This window comes from Oncorhynchus nerka, linkage group LG14 (assembly GCF_034236695.1).
Source record: "Oncorhynchus nerka isolate Pitt River linkage group LG14, Oner_Uvic_2.0, whole genome shotgun sequence".
Taxonomy (NCBI): domain Eukaryota; kingdom Metazoa; phylum Chordata; class Actinopteri; order Salmoniformes; family Salmonidae; genus Oncorhynchus; species Oncorhynchus nerka.
In genome coordinates, this window is record NC_088409.1 from 68,554,179 (window position 1) to 68,565,157 (window position 10,979).

The window sequence follows — 10,979 nt, forward strand, 5'->3', positions numbered from 1 at the left end:
GGCCTTGTTTGGATTATTGGGGTTTACCGAAAATGGGCAATCATCCCATTGGTTAAAGAAGCTAAACTTTTGACGGAGGGAGGCGGGAACAGTGAAGTCTGGCAAATTAAGCCCCATTAGCGTGACAGGATGTTGTCTCGTTAGAACACAAACCTCCCTAACGATCCCTAACCTGTGATTGGTTGACAGAGGAGCCCAAAGTGGTCGACCGAACCATTAAATTAAAGCTCTCCTCTCTGCTCATCAGCCTCACTGTACGACAGTGCCGTAGCATCATTAGTTAATGTAATTGCATGGCTGAACGTGACTGGGCACCTCGTTAACATCAGTATCAACAAGCGTGCCATGGGAGAGGGTAAGCAGATGTCCTAAAAGCATCCTAATAGGCGGTTAGTCTGTTGTTCTGTAGCACTGTAAGGTTATTGGAGTATTTACTGTGGCTTCCCTAAGTCCCTTTAATATCTCGTCATTGTTTAGCCTAAGTCGGGTTTTAGATATTCTTACGAGTTTGAACAAATTAAATCAATGAGTGTGTTTATTCATGCAGTAGACTAATTGGAGTTGCATTTGTTTTGGTTCCAGGTTGATGATAATTGGAAAGTAAGTTTGTTTCCATTGTTTCAGCTTGTTTGAGATTTTTCCACTTAACAGAACACTAAGCAGTATAGGGCGACTGGCATATTGACATAATTTGCTTTAATTGGCAGGTTAAGGTGCTGTGGCAAGACCCAGCCATGGAAAGGGAGAGTTCTTTCCTAGACCCAAGCTAAGAACCAGGCCCAAACCCAAGTCAGGTGCAGTCAGAGGGGCAGAGGCAGGACCAAGGCAGGGGTGCCCTTAGCACCCACATCCAGTGTCCCAGACCAAAGACCAGGGCCTATAGGTCCATGGCAGGACAGCCAGAGTCAGATCTGCTAGTGTGGCTGGTTCAGGTCCAAGGCTGAGGAGACTGAGGGAGAGCAAGCCATCACAGGATGGAAGGACCAGGCCTCTACCAAGCCTGGGACTAGTATTAGGGCCAAAGCCCTAAATGTGAGGGCAGAGTGTGTCCCTCAGGAAGTCCTGGAGGTGAACCTGAGACTGAGCGTAGCCCCACTGGTCTAACAAAGGACGGGCATGGTAGTCAGAAAGGTTACATACTTCCCGAGTGGCACAGCGGTCTAAGGCACTGCAGGCGTCACTACAGACCCGGCTTCGATCCCGGGCTGTGTTGCAGCCGGCTGCGACCGGAAGACGGCGCACAATTGGCTCAGCGTCTTCCGGGTTAGGGAAGGGTTTGGCCTGCCGGGATGTCCTTGTCCCATCGCGTTCTAGCGACTCCTGCGGTTGGCCGGGCGCATGCCTGCTGACATGGTTGCCAGTTGTACAGTGTTTCCTCCAATACATTGGTACGGCTGGCTTCCGGGTTAAGCAAGCAAAATTACTCAAGCAGTGCAGCTTGGCAGGGTCGTGTTTTGGAGGACGAGTGGCTCTCGACCTTCGCCTCTCTCGAGTCCGTACGGGAGTTGCAGCGATGGGACGAGACTGTAACTACCAATTGGGGAGAAAAAGTAATAGCCCGTACGTGTCACAGAGTAATTTTGTCAGTGTGCCCGTTTTCTGTCAGTGAATTTATCAGTGCTCATTTGGAAAACAAAACCATCCATCTGTTGCTTGCTCCCTCTAGGCATCAAGGTGCAGAGGAGCTGTAAGCAGGATAGAGGGGCCAGCAGGGCCTCTTGGAGGAGAAAGGTGAGTTAGAGGCCACTGCATAGACCATGGTTGGAGCCCAGGTATCTGAGGTAGTGATGCACATTGTTTGTGTGTAACAGGTGATACGATGCACATCATGCCAACTCAAGTCTTGACTTCCACATGACTTATTACCAGAGATCCTGTTCCAGAGGACTGGACCATGTACCTTAGGTGGCCTGCAGAGCACTCTGTGTGATCTGGAGAAGAAAGCCAGGCTTAAATGCACCAGAGGGTGGGGGACCACAGGCCCAGCCCAGTGTCCATCTCCCACCCAGGCCCCCCATGTACCCCCTACCCTACTGATGGTCCGGGGAATCGTGGCCATACAGGCCCCCCGAAGCAGTCTTCAGCCTTACAGGGACAACAACACTACAGGTAGACCTGAAATAAATCATACATCTGACTTTATCTTTCATCTTTACATTGTTGCCTAACCTATAGGAATTAGTTCATTTGTGATTTCACTGTAGGGGTTTGGAATAATACAGCCACATATGAAGAACCTGCTATTAGACTTTCCTTGTTCAGGCTTGTTTTAGTACCTCTTTGGGGATGCCGAAAAAGAGAGGGAAGCTGTCATAGGAGCTAAACACTGCAGTCAGCAAGATGTTTCCATAGTCACAAAACCCCTGCTTCATTGATGCCATAAGTCTATGCTGGGGAGCTCCTCTTTCTTTGAAGTGGGGGTGAGCGAAACCAACCTGTCTGAACGATGTCCCAACTCTGAAAGGCTCTAACCTGGATACATCCAAATCACTGACTCTGTAGATTAGTCAGGACAAAAGAAGCCATGGTGCCTGCTAGAATCCCCTAGTCACTTTTCCCTTTGACAGTGTTGCTATCCAAGCTGAAGAATAAGAATGAATCATTCTATTTCTCTGATCCAAGCACCTTTCATCCATACATACAGTACACACTTCCTCAACAGCATTCTATAGTTCCATTGGTATATGTATTTACAGTCCCTTCAATGTAATGATCCATTTAAACTATCTGTCATTATAAAACAGCAATCAGTGTCACCAGCCAAAGAGTGTTTGTACAAATTCACTTTCCCCCGGGATTCTGATGTATGCCTTCCTGTGCTGAGGAGTGGGTTAATGAGTGGCTAGCTGCTCAGAGGCCTTTGATGCTTTCTCCTTGCAGGCTTTTCTGGGGGTTACTTTACATGGGTGAAATGGAGCATTTAGTTGTTTTTTACTTTACTTTCTCTTAAACACACACACATACAGCCTACTGTGCTATCTGGGACCCAGTGGCATGCTCTGTGACGAGGCTACCACAGTGTAGAGGTTGTGCCTTCTAGAATTCCTTGTCTGCTGCTGTGGTGGGAGCTGAGATCCAGCACCCACGGGACCCCACCCAGGACCAGGTAAGCCTCAACCTTACAGGGAGGGACACAGCACCTTGTACTAGGTCTGGTTGGCCTCTAAGCTGGTGCTCCCCATATACACACATACAAACAATTGTTGATTCCTTGAAAGCAGTTTATGCACAAGGAGAGACTAAAATCCACTATTTGGGTTTGATTGGGGCAATTCCATGGTAACAGAATGATGCTGAGACTCCAATTTTTCACTTTAAAATGTATGTCAAACAAAAACTAATGACTGCAAAGTTAATCAAATCCTACAATTATATACAGAAGGAGTACTTTTAACAATTTCCACAGAACATTCTACAAAAACACATTTTCTTGAACAGTGCAGATGCCAAGTGTGTTTGTGCCATTATTCTGTTCCCAAAGTTTGCACCAACCATTAATATCAGCATTTTCTAACCAAAAACCAATTGAAGTCAATGTGCCCCAAATGTTTGCATCATAATCAGGACAGTAACGTAAACCTGACCATAACAGGTCTAATCAGTTCTAGGAATGAGAGGTATAACATATGTAATGACATCTTTTGTTCTGCACTTAGAAAATAACAATGTACTATCTTCATATGTTACTGTGGGTTTGAAGTGTGGGTTCAGTAACCAATGTGACAGATGGAGGTGGCATTGTAACCAATATCTGTCCCTCTCTTTTGTGTTCAGAAATATGCTGTAAATATTTAACTTTATGATAAAATGACCGTTATGGTGCCGGTTTGTTTATAAATCAGTATGTGGACACCATAGATGGAAATGTCTTGCTTTGAGTGGTTACACTGATTCTCATGGACACAGGCGTATGTCTCTACTGGGATGTCCATCAACTCCTGGCTGAAGCTTACGTCACTTGTTAACACATCAGGAGAGTGTGGTTTTATCGCTGTTGATTTATAGCCAGTAATTTAAAATGATTAGTATACTGAACAAAAATATGTACGCAACATTCAACAATTTCATTGATTTTACTGAGTAACAGTTCATATAAGGAAATCAGTCAATTGAAGTACCTTTATTAGGGCCTAATCTATGGATTTCACATGACTGGGCAGGGGTGCAGCCATGGGTGGGCCTGTGAGGGCATAGGCCCACCAACTGGGGTGCCAGGCCCACCAACTGGGGTGCCAGGCCCAGTCAATCAGGAGTTTTTTTTACCACAAAAGGCCTTTATTTAATATATTTAACTAGGCAAGTCTGTTAAGAACAAAATCTTATTTACAATGATGGCCTACCGGAGAACAGTGGATTAACTGCCTTGTTCAGGGGCAGAACGACAGAATTTTACCTTGTCAGCTCGGGGATCCGATCCAGCCCCTTTATTACAGACAGAAATACTCTTCAGTTTGTCCCCAGCACAAGGTGCACCTGTCATTATGTTTAATAAGCTTCTTGATATGCCACATCTGTCAGATGGGTGGATCATATTGACAAAGAAGAAATGTTCACTAACAGTGATGTAAGCAATTTGCGAACAACATTTTTGAGAAATACGCTTTTTGTGCATGTGGAAAAATTCTGGGATCTGTTATTTCACCTCATGAAACATGGGACCAACACTTTACATGTTGTGTTTATATTTTTGTTCAGTATAGATTTTAAACAAACACTTTGTCATAGATGGACAAGATTTAATGAGATGAATGGTGAGTTTCTAACAAGTTCAGGAAGCCAAGCTAGAGCTCTGAGAAGTTCACAGCAATGAGATGGACATTTTGATCAAGAGAGAACTTTAGAAAATATGCATTTTCTCAACTCTAAATATACTAATCTTTTCTACAGTTATAAGGAAGGTGAAATCTTAGTCAGTCATTTTCTAAATGGATTATACTATATTTAGAAAACATATAAATGATTTCAAGCCTTATTCATGTAGTTTTGTTAGGACATGCATCATATAAAACAAGTAATATTTTCACATTATTTTCATGTACTTGAGCTTGTGTCCTCAAAAGTAATATATTTTACCAGAAAGGTGATATTTGAACCTTTCTTAGAATATGCAGCATTGCTATTTATTGTTTATGAGCCTGTCATGATAAATAATTAATTTTTGGGATTACATGTAGTTACATTTAAGAGGTTTAATAACAGGCCATATGTTTGATGTCCTCACACTCCAGTACATGTGCTAGACAAAGGGCTACTGTACTGTTTTTTTTTTTGTTTTGTTTTTTGCATATGTTCTTAGGGCAGTCCGTTTCAGTTGGTGTTTGTCACTTGCCTCTGTGTACACATCCCAAATGGCACCCTTTTCCCTATATAGTGCACTGCTTTAGACCAGGGCCCATTAGGTGTATATAGGGCGCAATTTGGGACTCAAACTCTGTCTCCTGCCAAGCGTCCATATGCTATGCTACGCTATGCATGGGGTAGAGTGGCGAGACATTTGGTCGAATAAATCAATACCAACAACACAACAGTGGCAGGATAATTATTTAATTATATCTCCCATAATCTGTCTGATATTGATGACGGACTGACAACTTCTTCCAAGTTGTCACGCTTCTCTCTGTGACTGAGTTAACAAGCCTTTATTGACCCGTCGGTAGATGCGGCTGCTGCCAGGCCTTAATCGATTGCGATGGCTTAATCACTCCTAAACTGCTTTTTTAATGGTTCAATTGAGAGAAGAGATTACAGAGATGCCCCTCTGCAAAAGCTTGGAGGCGACGGCTAGGACATTTGTCATTAACAATACTGTTTTTAGAACAGGACTTGTTTCGGCGTAAACTGAGAGGTTATAGCTTATATTATTTCTGGTTTATTACCTGTTATGCTAATTATATAGGCTAGAGCACATGTGTCAAACTCAAGGCCCGTTAGCCAATTCAATCTGTCCCACGGGCGGTTTGAAAAAATGAAATAAATAACAATAATCCATAAAAAATAAAAAAAAAAAAAATAAAAAAAATCACATTGAAATTACTAAAACAAAATCAAAACTGTGTAGAAATGATAGACCTACATTTATAGTCTCTTCACTCTGTCCATCTAGATACTCAGGGAGCATCAAATTCCAAAAGCGATGGATAGAGGACTATGATTTGCACATTTTGACACAAAGGAAATAATCCATTTTAAATATGGCCCTCCTGACCTTGGTGAAGAGTGAATGCAGCCTGTGGGGAAAATGAGTTTGACACCCCTGGGCTAGAGGTAAGACCAGGCTGTACTCTCCAGCTTTCCTCTTTCTGATCGAAAGGCTTGGCCTTGATTGACTGGTCAACTCAGGTCAGAACAAATTCGCTGCAGTGTCTCGGAAAGTTCTGTCCTGAACTGACCAAACAATATCTCTGATTATAACTGGGATGGTAGGCTAGTTGTAGAAAATTAGAAATGAAAGTTTGATTTTCTCATATGTGAATAATGTATAAACATTTCCCGCTATGCCCACAATTATTCTCTAACATGATTACTAATTGATTTAAAGAAAATGTAGTTAAACACCGTACCGAAAGGTTTGTAAGAGAGCGCTTAGATACACAAAATACTAATGGCTAGTGTGAATACCGGCAAAACGCTATGACCAGCAAAACAATTTTTGGTGTATGTTACATCGATATTTAGTCGATCGATACATCCCTGTCGATCGATACATATGTGTTTCAGCTCGGTTTGTTCAGTGTGTCTACACGTAAAGCACATTTCTTACAGGCTGACTAAACCGCTCGCGTCTCATGTGTGTCGCGTTGCAAAATACATTTTGTAATCTATATTATTCAATTATTGCACCCACACTGCTCGTGCGCGCCAATTAGCGTCTGCGTTGCCAAGGGCTAAAATAGAAGTCAGTTATATTTCTGATGCAGATCGCACAGCAAGTCAGTAAAATAACTCCATGTTTATATCCCAGGACAAATTAGCTAGCAACAGCAAGCTAACTAAATAGGACAAATTAGCTAGCAAGTGCAAGCTAGCTAGCTAAATTGCGATAAAGGTTTAATGCTCTTCGACCTGTCACCAAAGGAATGTAATTGGTTCAGAGTTTGTTTTGATATTTTAACCTGCGTGTCGTGATCACGTTTAGTGTAGGGGGACAAAATGTATGCACGATGGTGCACACACGCAGCTGGTTTGGGTTCCTTGTTACAGGCCTTTCCAGTTAGCTTTAAAAGGCCAGCATTTTTTTATTTTTTTATCTGCTTTTTAATAGATTTGACCTACATTCTAATTAAACATACAATAAATACTAGTCCACTAAGTGTTCTAGAATGCAGGAAAATGTGGGTCAGTTCAAGAGGGTGAAATGTTTTCTTTACCTTATGTCCTTATAATCCAATCATTCATCTGAACTTTATTATAGCCTCAATATGCTTTGATGGATTTCGAACGTTATAGGTGCGTTGGCAAAATGACAAGCTCACGAAATGCATCTGATTAATTCATTAGGAGTATGATTTACATTCATAATTTTAACCACAATGTAACAAATAAGCAAACTGTTTTTAACTTTAGCAAACATTGTCAACATTAAATGTGCTCACTTAGCACATCTTCATCTCCCTCCGTTGCACTGTACTTTCTACTTTTAGCACCCTGGTCAAAAATGGTGGGTGCCCTTGCAAGGTCAAAATGTCAGGACTCCGGTTCCCCCATTGAAATTGTCTTTAGGTCAGGAATCCGATTCAACCGCGTGCCCCAAAAAATTCTGGAGTGGATGGTCAGGGGCCGAAACAAAATTCCAAATTATTTGTGGAATTGACCGCAAGACAGATAATATTTGACTAAAACATCATTTCAAACCTAGCTTACATTTGGATATGATCACATATACAGTGCCATTGGAAATGATTCAGACCCCTTGACTTTTCCCACATTTTGTTAAGTTACAGCCAAATGACATGTCCTCCTAAAATGTCTTATAACACAAACTCTCTTTGTAAAATTGTAATTCTAAGAACAATAGTGTGTTGAATAGATTTACAGTGGATTCTAAACGTATTCAGAACCCTTGACTTTTTCCACATTTTGTTATGTTACAGCCTTATTCTAAAATGTATTACATCTTTGTTTTTACTCATCAATCTACACACAATACCGCATAATGACAAAGCGAGAACAGGTTTTTAGACATTTTTGCTAATTTATTAAAAATAAAAAAGATACCTTATTTACATAAGTATTCAGACCCTTTGCTATGAGACTCAAAATTGAGCTCATGTATCCTGTTTCCATTAATCATCCTTGATCAGTTATACATTACAATACATAGACAACAGATTTCACAACATATTAAGTGTGTGCCCTCAGGCCCCTACTCTACTACCACATATCTATTGCACAAAATCCATGTGTACGTGTGTATAGTGTTTGTATGCGTGTGTCTATGCCTATGGTTGTTGCTTCACAGTCCCAACTGTTCCATAAGGTGTATTTTTTTAATCTGTTTTTAAAATCACATTTTACTGCTTGCATGTGTTACTTGATGTGAAATAGAGTTCCATGTAGTCATATCTCCGTTGTACTGTGCATCTCCCATAGTCTGTTCTGGACTTGGGGACTGTGAAGAGACCTCTTATGGAATGTCTTGTGGGGTATGCATGGGTGTCCGAGCTGTGTGCCAGTAGTTCAAACAGACAGCTCGGTTTAGGTTTGCTACATTGTCAAGGCTGGCAGTGTGCTTCAAAACATTGCAATCAAAAATGACATTCCACTGAATGATCCACCCAGACCTGATGAGCCCATGCCTGACAGGGAGTGTTTCCCACTACCCATAGCCCTGGCACTGAGGACGAATCTATATATCATACAACGGTTTTAGGTATCTGTTCTTCCAAATATTAATAATATTGATGTGTTGATCTCTTGTTGTTTTAGGACTGCGTTAGTCAAAACATATGGTGCAGCTGAAGCACCTACCAGAAGCTCCCCTTCTGGTAGGCCTGGGAATGAGGGGTCATGCAAATCACCCACGTTTGTCAAGATTTCATTTTTTTTGTTTTTTCTTAATGTTTTTTACCTTTTTATTTAACCAGGCAAGTCAGTTTAAGAACTAATTCTTATTTTGAATGATGGTCTAGGAACAGTGGGTTAACTGCCTTATTCAGGGGCAGAATGGCAGAGTTTTACCTTGTCAGCTCAGGGATTCGTTCTTGCCACCTTTCAGTTACAAGTCCAACGCTAGGCTACCTGCCGCCTATATTTATTTCGTTCTATATATTTGTTATATTTATTGTCAAGAAAAATGATTTAGATGTGGTCCATGTCTGAATGTGGTTGTGAAATTAAAGCTTGACTTACCATCAGTTGGTGTGTCTGATATTCCTTCAGGGTCTCGGAGAGGGTCCTCAGTATCACCATCACAAATGATGCCAGACACTGAGGTCTCTCCAATTATGCTGCCAATGCACAGGTCCATAGCAGACCGTGAAGAGTCACTCTGCCCTCCTACGGCTGCACTTATATCCCTTTTGTGGATCATCATGTTTTTGTTGTTGAATATGATTTTAAATCAAACCATTTATTTTTAATTTCATTTACTGTTCTTCACTCAAGTGAGGCAGATTTGACCACAGCTCTAACTTGCTCCCAAGCATTGCTGAGGGCTCCAAAACGTATGGCTTGTTTTGCTTCCACTTCGGTGATCAAAAGTTATATTTCTGTGTCCGAAAAGTTTTTTTTTTCTAATTTGATTTCTCCATGTTGGCTGACAGAAATTTGACATTTCTTGCAGCTTCAAAGGGAAGGTTTGTGAGCATAAATGGTCATTTAGGGAGGTTCTTTATGTAAATGAGACTGTACGTGCACTAGCACAGTGTTTTAGAATGTCTGATTTATCAAGGCAAAATACTCACAGGTGTGTGTTAGTCAAGCGTACGAGCAATTGATAAATACCAACTTTTTTGTACTTGCGAACATTCTACATTTTCTTTGAGTTCCTTTAGAAGCTTTTCTATGCAACATTGATAAATGAGGGGCCCCGGGGAAATCCTGATTCTACCTGGATTTTGTTGGAGAGGCTTCCATTAAAGAACACCCACCCTTAGACATGTAACTCTTTATCCACAATATAGCAGGGGGTGTAAAGCCATAATGCATACAATTTTACAGCAACAGACTATGATTGATAATGTCAAAGCCGCACTGAAGTCTAACAAAACAGCCCTCGCAATCTTTTTATCATCAATTTCGCTCAGCCAGTCATCAGTCATTTGTGTAAGTGCTGTGCTTGTTGAATGTCCTTCCCTATAAGCGTGCTGATTGTCTGTTGACAATTTGTTTACTGTAAAATAGCATTTTATCTGGTCAAACACACATTTTTCCAGATGTTTACAAAGGGTTGATAACTAGATTTTGTTTTTTAAATTGTTATTCAACTAGACAAGTCAAATTCTTATTTACAATGACGGCATACTCCGGACTACACTGGGCCAATTTTGCGCTGCCCTATGGGACTCCCAATCATGGCCGGATATGATGCAGCCTGGATTCGAACCAGGGACTGTAGTGACACCTCTTGCACTGAGCTACAGTGCCTTAGATCGCTGCGCCACTCGGAAGCCCCACAAGCTGATTGGTTGACTATTTGAGCCAGTAAAGGAGTCTTTACTATCCTTAGGTAGGGGAATAACTTTTACTTCCCTCCAGGCCTGAGTGAACACACTTTCTAGGAGGCTTAAATTAAAGATGTGGCAATATCGTCCGCTATTATCTTAATTAAGTATTTTTTTGTTACAAGTTGACATACCCCGGTGACTTGTCATTGATAGACAATTTTTTTCAGTTCTTCCACACTTCATGGAATTCTAAATTAAAATGCTTGTCTTTCAGAATTTGGTCAGATGTACTTGGATGTAAAGTGTCAGCATTTGTTGCTGGCATGTCAAACCTAAGAAAAAAATCATTAAAGAAGTTGGCAATATCAGTGGGTT

At 41.3% G+C, this 10,979-nt stretch overlaps 1 long non-coding RNA gene across 1 annotated transcript; it reads left to right on the forward strand.

Moving 5' to 3' along the window:
- The first annotated feature begins 237 nt into the window (after positions 1 to 237).
- LOC115136831 (uncharacterized) lies at positions 238 to 9,353 on the forward strand. The gene is made up of 6 exons (XR_003864704.2): positions 238 to 355; positions 583 to 600; positions 1,667 to 1,781; positions 1,870 to 2,109; positions 2,967 to 3,106; positions 8,926 to 9,353. It is a non-coding gene; the product is annotated as an uncharacterized LOC115136831 (long non-coding RNA).
- The last annotated feature ends 1,626 nt before the right edge of the window (positions 9,354 to 10,979 follow it).